Source organism: Patagioenas fasciata, chromosome 1, assembly GCF_037038585.1.
Source record: "Patagioenas fasciata isolate bPatFas1 chromosome 1, bPatFas1.hap1, whole genome shotgun sequence".
NCBI lineage: Eukaryota > Metazoa > Chordata > Aves > Columbiformes > Columbidae > Patagioenas > Patagioenas fasciata.
Window position 1 is genome coordinate 167,508,285 of NC_092520.1, and position 15,631 is coordinate 167,523,915.

The 15,631-nt window shown below is 43.9% G+C and overlaps 1 protein-coding gene across 1 annotated transcript in view; it reads right to left on the reverse strand.

Moving 5' to 3' along the window:
• KITLG (KIT ligand) overlaps positions 1–15,631 on the reverse strand; it is a 412,063-nt gene that overhangs the window by 342,936 nt on the left and 53,496 nt on the right. The window lies entirely within an intron of this gene.

The window sequence follows — 15,631 nt, forward strand, 5'->3', positions numbered from 1 at the left end:
GTCTCCCTTTGTGAGGAAACTGTAGGCCATGATGAGGTCTCTGCTCAGTCTTCTCCAGGCTGAACAAACAGATTCAGCAGGCCATAAAATCCAATGACAAAAAAAGATTCATCCTCTCAAATGTAGGTCCTGGCCCCTACCAAAAGGCAGGGGAGTAGCTTGGGCTGATGTCTGTGTTGGGGCTTTCAGCACAGAAGTCGCTCCCCTCAAGCACCCAACATCAGCTCTACTGCAGCAGCGATGCTTCTGCCCTTGCCCAAAGACCACAGCTTTTCTGTTCCAGTGGCTCCTGTGGAAAGCACTGTAGTTCAAACACCAATGGCTTTGCAGACACTGAGGGGAATGACAAAGAGGCTTTTGGATTATCTTTCCTGGAAGTAGCCCTAAATCCCTGGTGATGCACCCCTGATGCCCTGGTGCTGGTGCTCCATCAGCTCCCTGTGGGTGTTTACCAGCCCTGGCCCGGGAGTGCCTCCATGTCCCTCCGTACCAGGCTGCCTTCCAGAGAGATTACAGCCTTTTTGGGTGAGGGGGAGCAGGGAACAAGACTTGTTTGTGAGCTCTTCAGATAATGGAAAAGACATTAGACTCCACCCTCTTCTGGGTATTGCTTCAAGGCTGACAAAGAACAGCTTCTCCCAGGAGGAGGAGGGGTGTTGGGAGCGCTGCAGATGCAGGGCTGTCCTGAAGCTGGGCACCTTGTGTTTGGGTCACAGCTCTGGGGGGGGTCATAGGGACGATGGCTACCCCTGCATGCCTTTTTGGCCCCTGCATCTGATACAAAATGCTTCCCACTGAGGAGCTGTTTGGTTTCGATTTGCCATCAGTTCACCTGCACTGTGTTGTTTTGTACCTGCTTTGTCAGGGAGCCAAGGACTCTGGGCACAAGAATTTATTCATTCTCTTTTTATTATATAATGGACACTGGGGTTTTGCTTTGCTTTAGTATAAATGAAAGGTGACTTGGTACTAGTAACATATGTGACTGCCCATAGATCAAATACTTATCTGTGGCCTGCAGCACTCTTCAGCACTGCACTACTTGAGATTAAGGAGTAACAGTAGGCACTATGATCAGAGAAATTTCCAATTTCCAAGAAATGAAACTAAAGTTGAATTAATTTTTTGTCTCATCAAGATGGATAGAAATACCAGCTTCTTAGTCTACCGGTTACCTAGTTATCTGATCTTCACATGCATGCTCACAAGGACATAAACACCTACAGCAGCACACTTTGGTTTGCCGCTATAACTTCCAAGCTCACTGTGACCATAGAACACAAAAACCTACCTGCAGGGTGCAGATAAGCTTATTTGTGGAAGGATCCTCTTACAAGGTGTTCTTGTCCTCCTTGGACAAGCAAAGACATGATATCATTTATATTGGTCTGAGAAAAATTAATTCTGAGTAGACATGTCAAGGTGGTAACAATTTGATTAAAAAAAAAAGAAAAAAAGATTGTAAAATAAGTGTGCAAGATACTTAAATACATCATTGGGGGAAAAAAAGAAAAAAAAAGAAGTTAATTCCTTCTCCATCAGCTTTAAACTCTGCCTTAAAATGAATATAAATTGTGTGAGATGCCCTAGGTCCCAAATTAATCTCATGAATTGTCAAAGGAGTGGTAGCATCACTGGAGATCTAACATGGAAAAAAAAAAGTTTTATTTGTGTTATAAAATGGTGAGTTCAGGGTGGCTGCTCTAGATTTATGCAAATATTTTTTTTTCAAAGATCTGTCATAAGTTAGAGGTAATGGCTTCTGTTTGTCACTTTTAATTTGAATGGTGGATCTTATGAACCTTTTTTTAATTTTGCATTTGCATTTGAGGACGTTTTAACTCTTGTGAATGAGTTGTTCACCTCAGCCTCTTGGAAAGGAGTCATGGAGGACTGATGCCATTAATGTCTGATAACTTCTAGGCCATTCAGTCTTTAATGGGCTATGAAGTAATTGGCTATTTTGGTACTGCCCAGCAGGGTCTCTGGCTTGCCCAAGTATTGCTCCCTGATAGTGTCTGCAAATGGCTGGACACACGGGCCTTCTTCACTGACAAAAAAGGCCATTCAAACCAGCCATTTTGCTGCAAAAAGCTCACTGGTTTGAGCAGTGACACAGCACCACCTTCTCTCCAGGGGGATGCTGCCTTTTGCAAGGGTCAACCAGTAGGGAGGTGGCTCCTGGAGAGAAGGCAGTGGGGAAAAGAGCAAAGGGGAAGCAGGCTGTCATTAAGATTTGGGGGAAAGGGGTTATTTAAGCAACAGGCCAAGGCTGACTGGGACCTCTGGAGACAATCCAGTCCAGGTTGCCTGCTCAGAGCAGGATCAGCCAGAGCAGTTTGCCTGGAGCCAGATTCTGTACCTCTAGCTGTCAGCAGTGCAGAAGCAAGCCCGAAGTTGGAAGCCTTGAAGCCAGAAGTTGGGCATAGCACGTTTTATGCCAAACTCATGCTGAGAGGTTCTGAGTTATGAGGGATGATACTCTGAAAAGACTATTTCAATGAAGCTCTTTGTACTCCAACTAGTCACACTTTTTTTTTTTTTCCTCCCTCCAGATATTATTTTGCATCGCCTTTGCCATATGGAAGAAAGGAATGATGCTGTTCTGATCTGCTGCCATAAAAATATGAAATGATTTTGTGTGATCTTCGGAGTAGATTAGAACTGGGAATTTCCACTTTGAAGGGATTTTCAACATGTTGAAATTTGTTTTCCTTTCAATCTAGACAAGTTACAATATTGTCAAGTTTTCCTAAAAATGAGAAATCCTGTCACAAATGGATTTGTAAAATATGTAAATGTTTTATTAATCTTTATAAACAGTGTTTCAAAGCAAAATGTTAACTGATAACTGCCTTTTATTATTTTTGATAATTTGATTTTTAAAGTAAAATTTGATCTTTTTGACTATCTAGATTCTCAAAGTATTCCATCAGGAAGGACTCTCAGAGACAGTCAGCACCTGCATCGCTGCTTCCTCTGAACTCATCATTGACTTCTGGGAACAGAAAATAACAAAAACATGAGTGCTTCTGGCAAGCCCAACTTTAAAGCATGCTATTTAGCACAAGGAGTTAAAAAAGAAGCACTGTGAAGATGGGAGCTGTGGGTAAGAATCTCTCCAGTGATATGTGTCATCTATGATTAGTTATATCTGAGATGTGAGGCATGATGATGGGGCTGCCAGTGCAGGGCACCTTGAATACTGTGTTCAGTTTTGGGCCAGTCACTACAGGAAAGACATTGAGGTGCTGGAGAGAGTTCAGAGAAGGGCAACGAAGCTGGTGAGGGGCCTGGAGCACAAGTCTGATGAGGAGCAGCTGAGGGAACTGGGGCTGTTTAGCGTGGAAAAAATGAGGCTCTCTGCGACTATCTGAAAGGAGGTTGTAGCAGGAAGGGTGTTGGTCTCTTCTCCCCAATAGCAAGTGATAGGATGAGAAGAAATCACCTCAAGTTGCACCACGGGAGGTTAATATTGGATATTGGTAAACATTTCTTCACAGAAAGTGTTGTCAGGCATTGGAACAGGCTGCCTAGGGAATTGGTTGAGTTACCATTCCTAGAGGTGTTTAAAAGACATGTAGATAAGGTTCTAGGGACATGGTTTAGTGCCAGTTATGTTAACAGTTGGACTCAATGATCTTGAGGGTCTCTTCCAACCAAAACGATTCTATGATTCTATGGTAAGTCTCTGTTTTCCTAACATAAAATGAAACATGGATTTCCTTTACAGGAGGTTGGCTATTCCTGGCAATAGAAATTATACAGACAACACAGGTACAACCTAATTCTCACAAAGGGCTCATGTATCACTGCGTTGCCTTTCCCAGCACTCTGGCTTCTGAAGAGACACGTTGGCTGTGGTGGCAGCGAGCCAGTGCTCCCTAGGCAGGTTCTCTGCTCCAGCTAATAAATCCTCCGGGACATGTGGCTGGTAGCACAGACTCTGGTACAGTGGCACTTCATCGGCTTGATCAAGAGATGGCCCAGGTGTAGGGTTCATACACCAACAGAGCCACACTAGAGACAGTCTGCCCAACGTCCCAGCCACTTTTCCATGTCAGGAGTTGGTGCACTTGTGTCCCAGCCAGTGCTGCCTAGAGCTGATGGGTTTGGGCTCAGCCTCGTGGGGACATAGTCATCCTTCTTCTTGTCTCACCTGGCTCTGGAAGCAGGACAGACATGTCTGTGTGGTGATTCCCCAGAGTCAGCAGTCCTAGCTGATTTAAGCCATCATCCCAATGGCATTGTTTGTCCCCTGAACAGCTCAGCAGTCCAGACACTGGGATAAAAACAAGCTCAGGGAGACCACCTGGCATAATTATACCTCTATAAGAACCAGATAAGTTTGTTACTCTTACAAGGGTACTTACAGTACGGGGGAGATTGGACTTTGTATTGCTGAGTTTATATGCTGTGGCAGCCCAGTCCCACGTGGGGATGGCTTTTATCCCTTCCTGTCTTCATTTCTTTATGGGGCATAAGCAATGCAATATGATTTATTAGGGTACATTATACCAGTGCTTAAAAACAATGCAGCAAAAAGAAAAATGACAAACAATTAACATAGGACTGTATCCTCATGTATTCTAGTAAATGTTTACAATAGCACAGAACAGGTTTCTGAGGCATTTGACATACAAAGTTCACCTTATGGCCTTTCATGGTACGAAATTCAGAACATTTTTGAAGTTTCTTGGCACTGCAGACTGCAAGTTACTGTTGACTAAAGGAAGTGATGCCACAAGTGGGAAATGATAGATGAGGAGACAATGACAGATCTTGGGGTGCAGACGAACGCATCTCCACTGCAGCACAGGAACAAATGTGTCTTGTTCAGTCCAAAATTGCTTGTAAGTTATTACTGTCCAGTGTCATCGCTGAGTGAAATAAAGTTGAACTGATTGCTAATACAGAGTCACCAGTCCTTGTCTCATAGTCTGAATCTATACCTCACAACTCCAGGTTAAATCATATGTATTAGGAGCAAACATAAAATAGCTATAGGGCTCAGAAGTTCAGATGACTGGAGAATCACATGTTAATGAGATAAAAACCTATATTTTTCCTCCCAAATGCAAAGGGACTGTTTAAAGAGGAGATTTTTCCTTGGGGGAAAACCATTTCCAAGTTGTTGGTTGTTGTGGGCTTTTTTGTTGTTTTGTTTGGTTTTGGTTTTTTTTTTTTTACATTGTTTTTGAGCATCATTCCAGCCCAGATAAAACAGCCAAGCTACCAAGAACAGGGTGGTGTCACCCATGAGTGATGCAGGAGCAGCTGGGGAAGGGAAGGAAGACCATCAGGGGCGAGGTGCTGGGGAGATACATGGGAGCTTTGGCAGGGTATTGAGCTAAATCCTGAAGAAAATCAAGCAGAGTCTAACTGGAGTCAAGAGCTGCTGCATGAGGGAGAGGAGGAGACGGGTGGATTCTCCTTCCCCATAATGATCCTGTGGTAAAAAAGGGCCAATAACTATAATGAGAAAAGAAATATAAGGGACCGGTGGAGAAAATGCTTAGTAAGGGCCAGAAAATGCCAGGCCTTCTCATGGTCCAATGACTCTCTTGCCAAGCAGCTGTGCCCTGCAGCTGATGGATAATCCTGGACATGGAACAGTTAGCCAGGGAAGGCTTTTCATGAGAGTGGTGTATACAAGGCAGTACTTCATCTCGAGGCTTCAGTGGAGGAAAGAGAGCAGAGATACCGTCCTGACGAGTAGTAGTGGGCAGAGATGTGGTGTTCTTTCATCATGGTAGTTTATGGCGTGGCAGCTGAGCTGAACGTGCTCATTTGTATTGAATTGCACAGTGTGTGAGCGCTCAGCAAACAAAGAGGCAGGTATCTGAAAACAAGGTATTTATAAAGGCTGCAGATTAAGAGCAGGGTAAACTAAACCTGATCACAAATAGGTTTTAATGTTGCACCTAGGACAGTAACTCCCGCACAAGAGCAAAGAAGGCATTTGACTGTGTGGGCTGCTGGCTTCACGCATTCTGGCAAGGACCATCACACTGATGTTTATAAACTTTCCCACAGGGTGTCTAGGAATAGCACAGGGGCTCTGGAAAGGCAGACGAGTTCTCCAACAACAAATTGCATTTGAATTTTTTTGGGGGGTGAGGTAACTGAGCTGGGCTTGGGCCACCCAGCAGCAGTCCAAACCTGGCCAGCTATGCCAGGCTACACACCGGTGCAGTCCTCACTTGGGCAAAGTACTTCATTGGGGCTACCATAGCCCAGGCAACCTTTGCTGGTGGGCCTTTCACTTCCTGAAAAGAGCAGAATTAAAATGATCTGGACAAGCAAGGAAAGCAAGGAAGAGAGATTTTGGACTCCTCTGTAAAGACACTATAGCTAAGTGCCTGAAAATGTGCTTCCTGAGAGCAAACTGTTGCACATGAAATGCTATGTTGTGACAGGGAGTTGAAGAAAAAAAGATCAACGACTTTGCAGATGAATGAGCAAAGGGCCAAGACGACAAAATGAGTTCTTAGTTTGCCATAAAGCTGTTTGTTAAGCTTTCAAGTGTTGAGCAACAGGAACGTAAAACCTTTTTTCATTTTGGTGGCAAGAGGCAGCTGTGAAGGACGGGTACCCGTCTGCATTAAAAATTGACTTTTGCTAGACGGGTGTTCCTGGCAGGTTACACCTGCTTCCCACCCAGTGCCTTGCTGCCACTCTGTCTGGAGCAACGTGCTCTTAACAATAGCTGGTGGCTGGAAGGTACAGCGTGTGCTGCGCTGCTCATTTCCCCTTCCTCCCAGCCTGATTGTTATTGCAGTGCCCAGGAGCAAGAAGGGCTCTTTAACACCATTAAGCTGTGAGAAACTGCGGCTGTGACAGTCAGGCTCTGACTTCACGCTATACGAAGTTGAAAAACATGTAGAAGAGAGAAGATGCCTTCCTGTAAGTACTTTGTACTGTAAAGCATGTCTAGATACACAAACACTCGCAAGCACATGCATCCGGGAGGAGGTGTGTGTCCATGGGGGGAAATCCTGCCTGCACTGAAGTCAATGACAAAAGTTCCCACTGACCTTGGCAGGGCAGAGCTTCTGCAACCACCTGTGCATGTGGTGGGATGTTGTGCAAGCATGCAGACACACTGCGAGCGCATTTACTCACGGTCGGGCTGGGGGGTGGCAGCCTGAGACAGGCTAGAAATGTGCTGAAATACAGCTGGGGAGGGAGGGCTCATCCCGAAGCCAAGCCCCACACACAAGCAGTGCTACATCGCCATGTTGTCACGTCCTTCTGCATCACATCAGAGCTGGAGCAGCTTTATCTGCGTGCAAGTCACGAGAGCGTTCCCAGGCAGCAACCTTGCCTACCTCAGGGGACTAGAAGGGGTCTTGGGTTGCTTGTTTGGTTTTGGCTTGGAGACTTTTTTTTTTTGGTCTTTTTTTACATTTGTTTGGATTAGTGAACTGCTTTCATTTATTCTGTTCCCAAAATAGGTAGGATAGTTTTCAAGGGTCAATTAGAAGGGCTAAGAGGCCCTTGGCTAACCCTAATCCTACATTCAGTGATTTCATCCAGTTTATTTTACCCTTGGATCTGCCTTTGGGGAGGCAGAAGTTCAATCACTTCAGTCACTTCTACAATTGACGTTAGTGTACTGTCTTGAAAACTACTATTTAAAGGTTGATTATAATTCTATTCCAGTGATTTTTTTTTCAACTGTTTTGAATTTGTGCAGCTGTAAGCATCTTTCAGTGATAACAGAGATGGAAATTTAAGATCCTAGCATAATGACTATGAAACTTGGTTTCCTTAGACATCTTTTGGAGATTCATTAAAAGTAACTTAGGGCACCAAAGTTTAAAGACCTGCTCCAGTATGTTTAGCTACAATGTGACAAAACTTAAGTGGCTATTTTCACATCAATCCTCGCAGTTACATTTTAACGTAAAATGCATATTATATTTATGGATTCCTTCTGTTCATAACTGTAATTTTGTAATAGCTGGAGTGTCATTTTTTCTGTCCTTCTCTGGCACCGCAAGCATCACAAACCTCTGTGGGGCACAGAATTAGGTGACTCCCCAAATTGGAGCTGTGATTCCTGTAGGAAAGCACCATGTATCAATGTCTGGGACCAAATTAGGGGCAGTATGCCAAGTTCTTTTGAGAATTTGGCCGTAACTGTAATTACCATAGCTGATGGCTGCCCACTTCTGAAAATCTGCTGCAATGTGCTGAACATTTGGAAACTCTGGTGATAAAGACCAGCCAGTCAGTGGAGCGCTGTTTCAGTTCAAGGGTGATGTGAAGGACAGTAGGATGGGGGCCGGAGCTTCCAGTAAAGAAAAGCAGAAATGCATTCGGACTAATAGACGGTACCTGTTCAAGATTCCAAACACCTGGTGAAACCAAACCAAAACGGAAGTATTGCTAACAAACATCAAGCATACCTAGATCTGCCTAACAACTATACAATGCTAAATCACTTCTGGCACAAAGAGTCTGAATTATTTTTGCAAAACACTAGCATGTCGTTAGCTCCTGCAGAAGAGCTCTGAACTGAGATCCTGAATCCAGAGCCTTACTGTTTGGCAAACGTATCGTCACATCCCTGCAGAGCTGTGACCCCTTGGCCATGCTTTGTGTTTCACTGGAAGAGGTGGGAATATTGCAAGCTGCTGATGAAGAAAAATTGCTAAACTGTTTTGGAGCTCTGATATCTGGGTGGGTGAAATTTATTAAAATTTAATGGGTTTTTTTCATCCATTTTAAAAATGTGTATGAACTACTTTCAGGATGTTATTGTCATCTGTAATTTTTTTTTTTTCAGTGAATCTTTACACTATTTACATATTCTTTATATTCTCTCTTTGGCATACCCCATTCATAGAAACCTGTTCAGGATAACACATAAACGACTGTAGTAACCACTCTATAAAGATGTAAAGTGCGGTCATTGCCACAGTGCCTACAAACCAGATTCTGTCAAATTTACCTTCAAACAGGGATCTCAGTTGCCCCTGAACATATCTGGATGACCCCTACATGTGTTAGCAATATGCTGCAATGACATACATGTGTTCCCACGTGGCCTATCCCCACACTGACGGCACAGGTTTCTTTGTTCAGTATCACATTATGCATGTGTTTGTTATTCATGTTTCTGCTTCCTCAACTTTCCTTTGATGTAAATTTAATACAACTTTTTTTCATCATTATTTGAAACAGAAACCTTGGGACAAAAGTAGCATCGAGTTTAGGATATACTGAATAACATTAGGCAATGTTTAATATTTTTTCTGCAAGCCTAAGCCATAATACATAATGCATAATTTTTAGAAGGAAAATAAAAGGCTCAACTTTTATTCAGGAGCTACAGACCTAAAGTTATGGTCAGACTGGGATGCCAATGGCATTGAGCTGACTGAAGTCTACTGTAGAGAGTTTGTGTCAGGAGAGGCAGGAGATTCAGATTGGCTTCAGCTGTGCTGGAGACATCTTATTCTACATGGACATTAGCTTCTAAGTCCCCTGCAAGTCCAATATTGTGTCATATGCAGTTCCAGAGAACGAAGGGAAAGATGCTTACATAAAGGCTTGGAAAGATGCTTAATCTTAAGCTTTACATTTCTCTTTAAATGTTTCTGATCAACACCTTCACCTGTTATTCTCTTGTACAGTGTATGAAGATAAAGCTACTCTGTGCTTAACCTTTAAACAAAATTTCTGTGATTACTGGCCCTGGTTCCCAGAGTGACTGTGAGAAATGAACAGGGCAGATGGGAGCAGCCTTTCCCAGTGGATGTTACGGAACATTTCTGTAATGATTTAAAGCCATGTTAAACAATAGCTTGTTCACATTCGAATGCAGAGCATCCCAAGATGCTGCATGAGGCAGGAGAGAGAACTCAAATTGCTTCTGCGGAGATGCTAGGCATAATTAAAGGCTTATGTCTGAATCTTACAGCTAACAAACTGCTGTACAACAAGGGAAACTGCTCCCTAAGTAGCTTTTTACAAAACACTAAATATACTGTCATAACAATAAAACCTAACTATCCAGCTGCCTGTGAATTACGTGCATGTGCATGTGGACATCACGTCCCCTCTCTCCACTTGAATCCATCTCTTTCTGCTGCTGGAAAGTAGCAAAGGTCCTCCCAGGAGCAGCTGAAAAGTTTAATAAAAATAAGTCAGAACTGCTGAATCTGATTTTGCAATCTGGCTGCACTTTTTCTGAAAATCATGATTGTTCCTTTGGCAAAGTTCAGGGTGAAGTGAGAGCTGTCAGCATGGCCCCAAAGCGGGGGGAGAAAAAAAGACACTTGCTCTCTCCCCTTTTGACATGACAAATAAAGACAAATGTGTGAAGGTATTAGAGCCCCACTGCAGAGCAGGAAGAGGAAAACAAATGGCAGCACACCACATGCCCATAATCCCAATTAAAATGTATTCAAATTCATTTCTCTTCTCCTCAGCTTCCCTTTTCCACACCAATGAGCAAGCATGTTTGACAACAGTGTGGGAATTTCTAGTTCACTGGGCATGTTTCCTTTCTCTTTGCCCTTGCATCTACCTGAGGCTGCTGCTCCAAACCCTAGTTGTACACCCCAAAGCCAGCCCTGTCTCCCCTCATGATACAGTCACACATTGTTGCACTGCACCATGGACTGTGGGAGAAAGCACAGCTTGAGGTAAAGCATTCTCAGTGGCAGTGCTGGGCTTTGTAGGAAATCATAGAATCAGAGAATAGTTTGGGTTGGAAGGGACCTTCAAACGTCATCTAGTCCAAACCCCTGCAATAAGCAGGGACATCTTCAACTAGACCAGGTTGCTCAAAGCCCCGTCCAGCCTGGTCTTGAATGTTTGCAGGGATGCGGCATCTACCGCCTCTCTGTGCAACCTGTGCCAGTGTTTCACCACCCTGATTGTAAAAACTTTCTTCCTCATGTCTGGCCTGAATCTCCCCTCCTTTAGTTTAAAGTCATTACCTCTTGTCCTATCATAACAGGCCCTGCTAAAAAGTCTATCCACATCTTTCTCAAAGACCCCTTTTAAGTACTTAAAGCTTGCAATAAAGTGTCCCTGAAGCCTTCTCTTCTCCAGGCTGAACAAACCCAGCTCTCTCAGCCTGTCTTCACAGGAGAGGTGTTCCATTCCTCTGATCATTTTTGTGGCCTCCTCTGGCCCCTCTACAACAGGTCAAACTCTTTCCTATACTGAGGGCTCCAGAGCTGGATGCAGTGCTCCAGGTGGGTTCTCACCAGAGCGGAGCAGAGGAGCAGAATCACCTCCTTCAACCTGCTGGCCATGCTCCTTTTTATTGTCCAGGCCCCTCTGAATGACATACTGTCCCTCAGGAGTGTCAACCACACCATTCATCTTGGTGTCATCCACGAATTTACTGACAGTGCACTTGATCCCACAGTCTATGTCACTGATGCAGATACTAAATAGTACTGGTCCTAGTACAGACCCCTGAGGGACACAACTTGTCACTGGTGTCCATCTAGACATTGTACCATTGACTGCTACTCAGTGCCACCAGCAAGGAAGGGGCAGAGAAAAAGTGCCGCAGGGTACTTAGCAGGCTGGAAAATGTCTTGGAGTCAGCGGGGTGGTGAACACATGAGAGGAAGCAGCATGGGCTGTTCATTAGAAGCTGAAGAGATGGAGAGAGGATGTTAGTGTGGCAAATCGATCTGCAAGCATCAAATTGATTTTAAAAATGTAAAAGGATGCACTCACCATTATAAAATCGAATAGGAAGAGCAACAAATAAACATCATCTACAGTTCATAAAACCATAGTTAGATAGATAGCAGAAACGTTTTCTTAGGATACCAGGCAACCTCATCTGCAGCTTTTCACATTTCTACTTTTCACTATTCTAATGCAGAACTAATTATTTCCTTCTAAAGACCATTCCCTCTCCTCTTCATCTTCCAATTGACATAAAAGCTGTCAATTTGCCTACTAATCACAGCATTGCTTTTCACTGTTTCTCTCTTTCTTCAAACTCTGTTGCTTTCTCCCTTGCAGCATCTCTCAGATCACAACCAAGAATTCAAAACACTTATAACTTCGCAGTCTCCAGGTTTTGGGTTTTACATCCCGCTTCTTGCCAGCCTTTTCACGTCTCCATCCCACTGCTTCCTACACAGAGTACAACTGCCGGGTTGATGATACAGATGTAGAGATAAAATTGAATTCTCAAGGGCTGCCTTAGTGAAATGATTTTAACATACAGTTCTAGATATTTTTTTCTCTGTGTATTTTCTTTATGCTTTTAGGTCCAGCACATTGACCATTGCCTCTTGAGCAGGTTAACCAGCTGAGCTAGTATCCGTCCCACTGTATCTGCTTTTCATCTGGCCTGGATCATTCGCCCTGATGTCCTTCAGTGAATGACCTGCCCATGCCCTCAGAAGAAAGGTCTCCTAGACCAGTTTTCTCTTATCAGGTCTCCATATGCTTTCTGATGCCAGAAGACCTCCAGGAAAGGTTCAAAGGACGCGGGGGGAGATGTCACATATTATCTCGTTCTTCAAAAAGGCTGAAAATTTCTAGAAAACTTCATCCTGAAAAGGATACCTAGTATGGAAATTTCATTCAAATGTTGGGAAATTTATGGGAATGGCCTGCTACAAAAAGAAATGTAGGAAATGACGGCTATTTGTGGCACACCTAGTCTGTGGTTTGAATAAATATTGGAGCTCTTGCCCACTGCTTTCCTAACCAGGATTCCCAAATGAGCTAAATGATTCTGCATGTCAAGCCATACTACTGCTGTATGAACTGTAATATTTACTTCAAATCCTCTTTGCAGACAATCTACTGATTCAAGCTTGATCCCATAGCTGCTGCAAATAATGTCATTATTATACAGCTCATTATCCCACGACAGCTGGCAGAAATGAGCTTGGTAATCCACATGCAACTTTGAAAATGTTCTTCTGCATTTCTAACTGTCTTATCCACCGTAACATCTTAATGGCCACTTGGACAGGCATCTACCAAACAGTATTGCTACCAATGCCCATTAAAATAAGTGACTGGTCACAAGGCACATTCCTCTCTGTCTCATGGAGAGGAGACTGAGGGGAGACCCCATTATAGTCTACAGCTTCCTCACAAGGGGAGGAGGAGGGGCAGGTGAAGATCTCTTCTCTCCAGCAACCAATGATAGAACCCAAGGAAATGGCAGGGAGATGTGCCAGGGGAAATTTATGTTGGACATTAGGAAAAGATTCTTCACCCAGAGGGTGGTGGAGCACCAGAACAGGCTCCCCAGAGAGGCAGTCACGGCTCCAAACCTGACAGCATTCAAGAAATATTCGGACAACGCCCTCAGACACCTGGTGTGAATCTTGGGGTTGTCCTATGCAGGGACAGGAGTTGGACTTGATGATCCTTGTGGGTCCCTTCCAACTCAGGACATTCTATGATTCTATGATTCACCCAGTCAGTGTATGCTGAGGTTATGCCAATGGTCATTTTTGCTGTGTGACTGTGGACGCCACAGCATCTCTGTTGTGTGAGGTAACCCATGAGAGAAATCTATGAGGAGGCACAACATTCTGAGGTTGCCTCATACTATTCAGGGTTTGGCAGACCCATTGTTTATACAACGTTATTACCAAACTGATGCTTTTGGGAAACTCCACCCATGAGCGATCCAGAAAACTTCCTGATATGCCCAACAAGACTTCAGCCAAGTGCACTAATTGTAGGCTGCAAAATATTTTTTTCAAAGGAAAAGGATGGGAGAAAAGACAGGGTGAAAACAGAGAGAGGAAGAGATAAGCAAAGAACTGGCAGGCTACAGTAGGACAGACAATATAGGCAGGACAAAGTATTAGTGCAGGAGGCAGAGATGGTGGGTATGTTTGGGAAGACCGTTCAATGTAATTATCAGAGGCTGTACTTAAGCAGAATGGGGTTCATGTTTGTCCTCTCCCTGTCTCTCTCTCTGCCTGCTTTCAGCTTCTGCTGGTGTTGCCGCTTCCAATCACACCCCCAAAAGTTAAAGCTGCTTCTTCTCTTTGGAGGTTTCAGCATTTGACAGGGCTTACAGCATCATGTAGAAAATTCCACTGGGGCACATCCCTTTCTTTCCCCATTCTTTCTATAGCTCTTGGCCATGTTGTGACAGCAACATAATCTGATTGTGCTGGATGCACTAGCCTCTTGGACAACCCACTTTCAGATGTAATGGGTTTCCTGATTGAGAAAATATTAAAACATAGAGGTCTGAAAAAAAAATGAGATACTCTAATGCTTAAAGATAATATTAAAATGATGCTTACAGCTGGATTCTGTTGTTGGGTAACACCAAGACCAACTCCAGAGTTTAAATCACCTGATCTTCTTGAAGTTGGCCAAATGCTGCTTCTCAGTCAGATACTTTTCAAAGCCAAATTAAGACAAGTACATAGACACAATTAACATACTGATGAAACTCGTGGGCTGAAAGAAAAATATGTACTGGAGATTATTAGAGGTTGAGGGCCTGGAGTACAAAGGCAGGTAAAGTTGCCTGCAGCCTGAGCCTTGAGGTGGAAGAGAAGTTATGTGCCTTCCCCAGTTCGCTTCACCTATCAAGCCTTCAGAACCACAGCACACGCTTGTGCAAGGTCCTGCCCTCAGATAACCCCACATTAAAGAGAAAAAATGAAACAACTGACACCCCCCAGGTGATTCAGACTGAAGCACAGAGAAATATCTCTGGCTCCAGGGAAGATGGAGTAGATAAACCAGGGAGCAGCAGCCAAAGCACAAGCAGCTGGCCACTGAGGTGGCTTTCTAGAGTGTATCTCTGTGCCTAAAGTTCCAAGAAACCACCTCATGTCCACAATTCCAGCAGCTGTGAATGCCCAGAAGACACCAGAGAGGTTGGTGCAGCCTCTGTGCCAGAAACTGGCCTGGGAGAAGTCAGTGAAGGAAACAGTGCTGAAGGGCATTGCTAGTACAGAGAAACTGCAGTGTAATTAGGCATTTTAGAAAATAAGGAGGAAGAGACAATATTGGCACTGGGAGGTCTCCTGAAAATGCTCAGAAATTAAGCTCAGTGTGGTACAAAAATATTTCACTTCCAGGGCAGCTTAATCCAAGCAGCTTCTCTGGAAGGGAGAAAATCTCCTCTGGGTCTCCCATGTAACAAATCAAGGTACCGGGCTGTGCGAAGTCCTTATTATTAAAACAACAAATTCTGAACAATCAGAAAAAGCCAGGCAGAGCCAATGTGTATTTCTCCCAAGACCTTTTCCCTCTAATTAAAGAAAAGAAAAAAAAAAGAAGTCAGGAAGAATCACAGGTTCAATCCAGAGCCGTCCCGGAGCCATGGAGCCTGGAGAGCTGCCAGGCAAGCTGGCAGGAAATCAGAAAGGCTTGTGGTGGAAACCTGCCTGTGTTCCATCGGAAGTTCATCCAAACAGAGACACTTCAGCGAAACGTTTTGCTTACGACAAATCGGCATTCTCTGACAAAACCCTGTGCTGTTGGAAATCTCCCAGCCAGTGTTTCTTATTGCATAATTGTTCCAATAATAATAATAATAACAACAACAACAACAACAATAATAATAATCTTAAAAATGAGACCTTGGGCATTTCAGTCTTGTTTTTCACCATGACTGCTGAAGGCTCAGCTTTGTTACCCTACAACA